This window comes from Trachurus japonicus, chromosome 21 (genome assembly GCF_045865225.1).
Source record: "Trachurus japonicus isolate A0001 chromosome 21, Traja_1.0".
NCBI classification, from domain to species: Eukaryota; Metazoa; Chordata; class Actinopteri; order Carangiformes; family Carangidae; genus Trachurus; species Trachurus japonicus.
Genome location: NC_140927.1, coordinates 7,287,811 through 7,297,808, shown reverse-complemented (window position 1 = coordinate 7,297,808; position 9,998 = coordinate 7,287,811). Strand labels below are relative to the sequence as shown.

Below are 9,998 nucleotides of genomic sequence, written 5' to 3'. Positions count from 1 at the left end.
AGTGGCGCTGTTCATAGGCCATAGGTACTTCATTTGCAGCTGTGGTCGAGAGAGCTAGAGAGTGGATGGAGAGAGGGACCGCTACGCCGGTCAATCAGATCAATGTTGTTTTTTTTATTGTTTCACAGTGGTTACAGTAGCCTACGTTCAACAGGATCAGTGGTTCTCAGCCTTTTGGGGGTCCCCTGCATATTTTTGTCTCTCATATCTCTCCTGTAGCCTGGCTGGGTGGCTCCATGTTTGAGTAGTTTGAGTTCTGCAAGTTCTGGTGAATGTAACAATCCACTCATAGCCCACGATCGCTACGTCCGTGCCAGCAGCCTGGACCCGATGCTGCTGGACTCACGAGCGGAGCAATAATGCACATCTGTCAGCAGCTGCTCTTGAAGGGACAGATTAGATGCTGATTTTGTTAACAGTGACTTTGTTGCATCCAAACATTTAGCATATCTGTCGGGTGCTGTCTCTTATCCGGTACAAAGTGGGAGATGACAGAACTACTTTAATCGAGGGAAAGCTACATTGTTGCGAGTTGACTCCGGCCGGCGTGTGCACGTGCACTAAGCCTGTGAATATTCTCATTTGTCCCGGACTCCCGGTCATAGTTATCTCAAGGAAATTTAAATCGAATGCAACTGGACTTGGTTATTCGTCTAGGAAGACGTTTCACCTCTCATCCAAGAGGCTGAAGCCTCTTGGATTACAAGTTACAGTTGCATTCGATTTAAATTTCCTTGAGATAAGTGCACACTGTTCCTGCTGCTGTCAATTCGGTCATAGTTCATTTGTAACGTGTTTTCTTCATTCTTCATTAGGCTAATGTGAACACTAGAACCACCCAGATGGTCTCACACAGACGTTTGTGTTTTTCTTACGTAAATGACTTTGTTTACATTAAAACTACAGGTCTCTCAGTCCGTGACTTTTCCATGTGTGATGGTTTCTGAAGCTTACAACTTACACAAATGAAACATTCGATTTCTGGGCATTTATACCTCGGGCCGACAATAGCTTATTTTTTTCTTCAATTATTGTTTTCATCTACCATAATATGCCCAATTTGGGAGGGAGAGAGGGGGGAGAGAGTGCCGCGGTCAAGTTACATAATGTAACAGTTTCCAGAAAAATACAAAACAGGATATTTATTCATGTTACCCTCTGTTTAGGTAGATAAAGGTCTCAGTCACATTTGAATAAAAATAATGCTATTAGGCTTAAGGCTTTTTAAAGATAGGCCTATTTTATTTTTAATTCCATAATTCAGAGATGATTTTCACTTAACGAAATGAAACGAAACAATGAAGCCTACAGTTTTGTCCTCCGGCTTATGAAAAGTGTGAGGAGAGGTAGCTACTGTAAGAACCGGTTTTTCTAAGCTGACTGAACAGCTGTGTGAAGTTCTGTGGGGGGCAGGGCTGTAGCCTACTTTAGTGAAGTATCCACAAACACACCTATTGGTCTAAGGTGCTAATGTGTCGCTGATGTGTCTATTAAGCTGGTCCTACAGACCGCTGCATATAAACCACACTGTAGCGATTTTCACCCAGCCTCGCTTTCAATAAAACACCCCCAATAAAACACACACTAGCATTCTATAGCCTAATTGCAATCAGTGAAATATATGAAATCAATATAAAACACAATTTAAATATGAGAGTTGCTGTTGCTCTAGTTTAATAGCGCTGCAGCTGCATTTACCGTGCGCCCCTGTCTGTATGTGAACCTGTGTCTGTCTATGTGCAGGCAGAGATCAGAGATGGGGTTGGATTACAGGAGGTTAATAGGTAATCATGTTAGCGTTTCACCATCTCTCATCTCAACTCTCAGCAATATTCCATTGATAAATCACACCGGACCCAAGAATGGTGCGGACATGAACACACCTCATATTCCACCCCCAGAATGCCTCAGCACAGCACAACCATATATGGTCAGCACGTGCATAATTAAGTAGCCATGTGCGCTCTGTGGAGCGGCAGCAAAGACAACACCCGGAATGATGCTTCGGCGGACCTGCCCTCGCTTTTGAGGTCGGTTGTGAGAAAAATGCCTACTGTCCAGACAACTGTGTTTTTTTTAAAGCACCCCTGCATTACACAAACACACACATACGGTATATATAGCCGCACATATAGGCTATAGCCTATCAGTGATCATAATAATGATGATAAGAGAAAATGCATTGTTCACTAAAACTGCACGTTGGCATCCCAGACTGAAATAAAATCTTTGCTTACAGTGAGAGCTGCTCTACTAAGTGAACTATACCTTTCTTGCGTTACTAATGTTATTGTGTCTCGAGTGTTTCAGAGTCGGCCGGCTGTAAACCAGCTGACCCCGACTGACTTTTTTTTTTGCGGTCACATCAGCACGGCTGCATCTTCGGTCGCGGCTGCTGTGGCATTTGCCCATATTGCCCTATGGCCAGTCCGTCCCTGCCACTGGTTGTTTGTGTTGTCTGTCAAAACATGGATGAATGAAACCCACACATCTTGTAGCCTATTTCTATCGAGGGAAAGTTATTTCAGGATATCCTGTTTTATCGCCCAGCCCGAAAGTGACATAGGCTATTGCCCGTTCATTCATGAGAAATCATCCAGCTACACTCTCAGTCAAACAAAGTGGGGAATGAACACTACTGTACAGTAGTTGGCTCATTTTAAAAACACACCGGCAGCATCGCCCACTGAGTTAATTAACTGCTGTGTGGAAAACCACGCTGTGGTCCGTAATCGCGGTGCAGACGGGTGTGTTTGGAGCTGAGAGGATCGATAAAAGAGAGTGAGACGTATAGCTGCCGTCGTTACATTTTTCTCATTGAAAAACTATACTGTATTATTATTATATTGCATTCCCCATTCGTGTTCACTGCTCCGTGCTGCTGTCTTATGGAGGCGCTCCTGCTCACAGATGCCACCTGGCGGTTGTTTTGGCACATTGCAGCTTCTGGTGAAAACACAATTACTCCTCCACAAAAAATCCGCGTGAGCCTCCCGTGACTCACGCGTGAATCTCGCGTGAAACCGTCCAAATGAAACTAGTACCCACTGTATATCAGCCTCCAAACACACGTCAAACTGCTGTCCAGCAACTTTGTCTTCACCCCGCTCCTCTTCTTCGTTCTGCTCACGTGACTGTACGTGCGACCTCATCTGTCTGTAAAGCAAAAATAGCGTTTTACTATTTTACCTACAAGCATAAAAGATAACTTACATAAAGATAGTTTAATAGCTGTTAATCACGGCATTCTACACACTTTGTGTAACCTTGAGGATTGTTCAGCACACAGGGGCTTCAATTAAGGAGGCCACAACGGTCAGTGTGGGTCAATCATAACATGCCATTTATTTACAATAAATCAAATTCTAAAATAACACAGTCAATGAAGAACAAGAAGACAGACAGTCATATCACGGCTGGGGGACCAACCACCCACTGCCTAGGACACTGGGAGTAAACTAAATATCAAAAAGAAATATAAACCCAACACACTTCAAATAAAGACACCACACTAATTACAGTAAATGTGCAACCACAAACCATATCACCATCTAAAGTGAACTCCCAGCATCTCAACCACACCGGTGAATGGAGGACCCCACCAGCCGCAACACTAGAAACAGAAGAGGACAGAATGTTAAAATCCTAAAACTAAGCAAACTCTAATTTAAAATAATAAAAGACAATAAAATCAATATGGCTAAAATATAAAATACTAAACTAAAATAAACGGCAGTCAGTGCTTTGCCTAAAAGCAAAAGAAAACACTGTTAATCTAGTTTGTAGGACATAAAAGTATGAGGTTTAAATGATGATTTTTTACATACCTCTGTATTTTAAAACAGTTAAGGTTTAGTCCTACAAACAAATGATAGACCCACAATTAAAATCATTAAAACACAGATACCTCAGGGTGCATGAATGCACCCCTACATTACCCTAACAATTAAAATACTACCCTGATAAAACAATTCTAAAAACCCCAAAAGTCTATCTTACCAGAGCAGAGAGTCAACAGTCACAGCCACACAAAGGATTTGGAGAGAGTGACTCCTGGAGTCACACCTGCTATTAATTAGCCTCTCCTCAGTTCCTGTCTCCTCTGATTGGTCTCTGCTCTCTGCTGCTCCTGGTGACCTACTGCTACATTTGTAAGGTCTGTTATTTCTTGCTGTGCATGTTTCTGTTTCACAGAGTTTACCACATAGTTAACATATCTGACTATGACCCAAGTGATGTAGCCATCCCTTGTTTTAGCACCAAGCCAGAGCCAAAGGGAGACCTTTATGAACCTGAATATGTGATGCTGAACTGTGGATGCATCAGGGTTTTGTTCATCCTGTTGCATCCCTATAGGGGCAAGCAATAGAAATAAACTCTGTGGCAAAGGAATTGCAGTTCAAAATTTTCCATCGGCCACTGGTGGGTGTGTGTGTGTTTTTGTTTTACAGGCCAAACTATTTTTTTTATCCGCCATTGGTGCTTGGCGGGTGTTAATTTTACACCCTGTCTGCCATGCTAAAGAATAGCTCCTCTGTAATACAGTCTATTGGTTGGGTGGATTCCGATTAGCAGGAGAAGTGGGCGTGGCTTTTTTTTTTTTTTTTTGTGGCCAGATTTAACATTTCGGAATTTTCAAAAATCCAGTTAGGGATATTACATATTAAAAACCTTCCTAAACACAATGGTGAATACATTTCTTGGTAAGGACTTAGTTATGTTGCCCTTACTATGTAAAAAGGGACTTTAGGCTCACACTCACAATGATATACTGAAGCCAAGGGATGCGCGTGAATGTGGTGACGTAGGGACGAGGGCGGGGACTGCTAACTCCATCTGCTGACAGGAAGTTAGCCAAAACCACCGGATCGCTTACTTCTGCTTTAATTGGATGTCACGTGGCCTCAGATGTGCCATTAATCAGGTCACATTTGACCTTTGACCTTAAGTTAACCTTGAGTTTGACCTTGTATCTCGAAAATAACTTGGACTTCCCACCCCCATTCACCTCTAAAAAGACGTATTACATGACCATCTAGGTTGTCAAGATCAAAAGTTGAAAATGGGTAAAGATGGCTTCCAGCGCCATCTTGAATTCTCACAATGAAATTATATGGGTATATTATATATTTTCTGAATCCTTATAACCAGGTGAGTGTTGTAGTACTTGTGTTTTGTGTTTCTGATGTACCTAGATGCTACATGACTGAAAGAAAGAACATAGTTTAGGCGCAAATTGCGAAAAAATGTATGCTTTTGATGATTTGAGGATCTTCAATGACCTCACAATTGGTTTTAAATGAAAGCTTAGAAGGTCCCCTTTAAAATGATACCAAACACACAATATTATTGAACATTGAGAAAAGTCCTAACCATGAGGGTAAACAGCGTCTAACATGAAATTTTCCTTAGGGGGTTGATAACTTCATGAGCGGATAACCAAAATTTAGCTACTCACCTGGAAAGGCTATCATACAAAAAAATATCTACAGACATATATCTTTCCAAAAAATATAGGTAGCCTTCGTCCCGTTGAGTGATACCGAATTGTAAAATTTTGGCCTCCAGCCCATGGACTTAAAGCAATACTTACCTTTCTGGAACTTTTGCACATTTCTTTGTCTAAGTTAAAATGCTATTAATAATCTGATGATACATTAAAATGTAAGAGAAACCCAACAGGGTTAAAAACTCATCATTTTTTCATTCTCATATAATTCTGAGAAAAGTCTGACCAATAATATTATTCGGTCCGATTAATAGACACAGACGGCAAGCAAGGAAACGTCACTTCCGGTTAGGGCTGTGGGGGAAAACAAACCGTTTTCCCCATACACACTCATGCAAAAAGGCGGCATTTTAAACCTTTGTCAAACGCTTGTTCGCCGTCCTGTCTTAGTTTTAATCACATGTATGTGCTGACAAAGAGCTATATATTAGAAAACTCATCACGATCTGGGTCGATTGCTGTCCGTACATCTTAAAATATAAAGTTTTCACAGCCATAGCCTACACCGAGTCAGCAGGGTCGGCAACCTTCACTTCCGGTCAGAGCGTTACACGTTTGGAGAAGATGAGCGAAGTTCCGATATAAAAGTTCAGGTTGTGGTTTTTGAATTTATTTGCGGTGCAAAATAATACACAATAACTCAGGCAGTGTCTACGAGTGTCTAGAGCCGGCCGGCGGCGACTAAGAGAGTGTCAGATCCGTGGGGGAAGACAAATATGACTGACTGTGAAATAGGGTGAGTTCAGGTAATGTGGGACATCAGGTAATGTGGGACGTTTATACATTGCGATGATTTAATATGGTCAAAATTAATATACAATGGTCAAAACTGATCTTGAATTGTTGCTACAACACCTCTTGCCACTAAACAATGGTTTGAGTTGGTTTGACATCATCAGAGTGGGCGTGGCCTATCTTCACAGGAGGTCAACACAGTCAAAATACTTGGTAAGTTCAGTGGCATGTTGGTTTCTATTTCTCAGTGTTAAGGCTTTTAATGGAATTTAAATTAGGTAAGAATCTATACTACTGTTTCATAATGAAGTAGTTTAAACACTGGTTGAAAAGCAGGAGAAAAAAGTTTAAAATAATCTTTTGTTTTCATAAAAACATGATTTATGTCACTGTCCCACATTAGCTGAACATGTTAGATAATGTGGGACGGCATCGTTCAGGTAAAGTGGGACAGCATGTTATGCTTTATTTATGGTAAAAAAAAAAAAAAAAAAACTGGCCCTAACCCTATAACCCTATAACAAACCCACCTAACCCCTAATCCTAACCATCTAACCCCTAACTCTACCAAGTTTTAACCTTTGTAGAACTACAAGGTCTACTCCATCATTTAACTAGCTAGCTAACACAAGCTAGCTAGCTAGTGTTAGCTATCAAGCAGTCCCTACTTTGTTACGACACAAATACAGAGCGCATTTAAGCGAATGTAACAACAACAATCCAGAATTAGTGTTTTAATTTACTGTTTCAGTAGTTTATGCTTAGCAAGACTCTCCTCTCTCTCTCTCTCTCACACACACACACACACACACACACACACACACACACACACACACACACACACACACAGACAGACAGGCAGACAGGCAGGCAGGCAGACAGGCAGGCAGACAGGCAGAATTATCAATTCTTAATTACTAATACATTTATCTTTGAAAGGTACCCCCAACTTACTTGTTAATTGTTCATTAAAATGAATTTTATTCACTGCAAAAAGGCCTGCTTTTTTAATCTAAGAATGACTGTCCCACTTTACCAAACAAACTGTCCCACATTACCTGAACATGGTGTCCGAACGAAAAAGGGTGTCATGTTGTGTTTGAAGCTGTGTAGCTTCTAAAAGAAAATTATATTCCCATTTAATTCAAACATAAAATGTTAATAAGACCTAAAATGATTCAATGAAACATCATTGGAGCAAGTTAATAGTTTTTATATGAGTCTACTGGAGCATCTACCAAAAACTGTCCCACATTACCTGAATTCACCCTACCTAACCCAGCTGGCATTTCAACGTTGAATCACCGTTGAAACCACGTCAGGTGCCAACGTTGGATCAACATTGGATTTTGATTTGATTTTGCAAACTTAATCAACGTTGAAATAGCAACGTCATTTCAACGTCACATTTCTCAACATAGGTGAATCTGCCAACGTTGGATCAACGTTGGATTTTGATTTGATTTTGCAAACTTAATCAACGTTGAAATAGCAACGTCATTTCAACGTCACATTTCTCAACATAGGTGAATTTGCCAAGGTTGAAATTTCAACATCACTGTAAAATCCTGCTTTTACACATAGGCTATGTGACAAATAGAATAATAAATAATTTTTGTTGTGATGTGTGATGTGTTCAATGCAGAAATCAAATCTCACAATGAGTGAATAGCTCTCTAGAGATCTTCTATGTGATTATTAAAATCTTAATCTCTAAATGGAAAGCATTCACAAAATGGACAGTCAGCGAAGGCAACTGTAGGATATTTTTTTCTACTTTTAACATAAGACAGATTATTTTTACCAAAGCCTCCCCTCAAACAAAGGAGGACATCATGGACCCTAAAGTGGGCAATAAGAACCACACAGTGATAAAAAAGCATACAATACAATAATACAATACAATAAAACTTTATTGTCAAGGGCTCCAAGGCCACTGCGAGGTCTACAACATATAAATTAGACACCGATCCTCTCAGGCGCATACTTCAGGTACTTCGCCATGTACTCGTCCACTTTTGATGTGGTTGTGTTGAACGAACTGAGGACAGCGTCTGAAGAGGGGAAAAGACAAACAGCATAAAGTATTACAATATACATATACAGTGATCAACCGCTTATATGAATCAAAAAGGATTGGGACAGAATCACCCCCCCCCCCCCCCCATTTCAATCGCTGGTGCAAGGAAAAAGACAACTTGTGCGCAACAACATATCCGGCTGCTTTTAAGCCTCTTGACATGAACACAGACAGGGCCAGAAACAGCACCAAAGCAACTGGCATCTTGTCTAAATTTACTATGTAAACCAACATTGATTTCTTGTTGTTGTTTTTTTTATATCCATGAGTTTCAAATGTAGTCCTACAACCTGCCATGTTGAGGACCCACAGGTGTTTCAAACTAATTAATTGGTCCTACTCCAATCAGAAACACAACTCAAATTGAAACACCTGTGTTGGTCCTCAACATGGCAGGTCTAGGACTACATTTGAAACTCATGAATAGTTTTTAGTTGTCAAGTGCAAGTTTTTTTCCTCCAGAATTAATAAATGGCCTGCCAACACTACTAATGCACTTGCTTTATATTCTATTTTTTTCTACTTTTATAACACAAGACAGATTTTAGTTTTACATTCAATTAGTGTCTGTTTTCAGAAAACCGTACCGTACCAAACCGTGACTTGTGCGTACCGTAACCCCTAATTATTATATAAGCGCCCCTTACCGGCCAGCCTCCCCTCTTGAGCTCCAGTGACACACAAAACACACTTTGCTGAGCACCAGCACCGGTACCAGCAACGATGATGGCATTAACTCGGGACCAACGTGATCACTATAAGCGATTTACACTGTATACAGTATTTATATATTCAGTTACACATGGTCACAACTACTATGTTTAAGCAAACTCACCACAGATTGTGTTGTAGAGTTTGGTCCCCCCGAATGACGTCTTCCCATTCCTTCCTCTCAGGCTGATCTTTGCCATTCTTTTATTTGTCATTGTCCTGCCATGGTAAAACAGATTTATATAAGAGTATTATATAGTGTAATCAAGTTGCAATTCCCCAAAACTGATTAAATGCCACACAAAACTGCCTTGCTCATGCACACAGAAATACTTCTTCAGTCATTTCAGATGTGTCTAAACATTTGTCTAAAAAACATGATATACTGTATATAGCTAAATTACATGTTGCTTTTCTACCTGGAAATAGTTGTAAACAACAAGGTGATTTGTTCCATTTCCATGACTTTTCTCCAACTTATCCAAACTACTGGATTGTGTAGTTTGTGTTGTTCAGATTACCTGGACCACTATAATTCAATGCAAAAAACAAACTTACGCAGCCATTGACCTCTTCACAAAGTCAGCAGCGTCAACGCCCCCCAACCTCCTCAGATGTTTACTCTGAAAAGGAGCAACAAGAAACAGAAAAACTTAAGAGTCCAGACTTCCACAAAGCTGAGATATGACATTTGTCTTTTGTAGCACTTGCACTTTATAGCACTGTCCTCCAGAGTACATTAGCAGCTACTACTACTACTACTATAACAACAACATCACACACAGAGTTGTGCAATGAAGCCGTAAACGGCACTTTCTGTGCTAAAGGGTAATATACCCATGAAAACAAACTCTGCACACTACAGGCCCCATGCTCTTACATAACGTGCACACCTCTTCATCCTGTCTGTCTCTGATCAAAATGTGAAATCCCCCATGAAGATATAGTTTGAATGTTTTTTTA

The 9,998-nt window shown here is 40.5% G+C and overlaps 1 long non-coding RNA gene across 1 annotated transcript; it reads right to left on the bottom strand.

Annotated features, from left to right (window-relative positions):
- Positions 1-8,189: 8,189 nt before the first annotated feature.
- Positions 8,190-9,660, bottom strand: LOC146964719 (uncharacterized). The gene is made up of 3 exons (XR_015034616.1): positions 9,594-9,660; positions 9,160-9,254; positions 8,190-8,298 (listed from the first exon to the last, which is right to left on the bottom strand). It is a non-coding gene; the product is annotated as an uncharacterized LOC146964719 (long non-coding RNA).
- Positions 9,661-9,998: the final 338 nt, after the last annotated feature.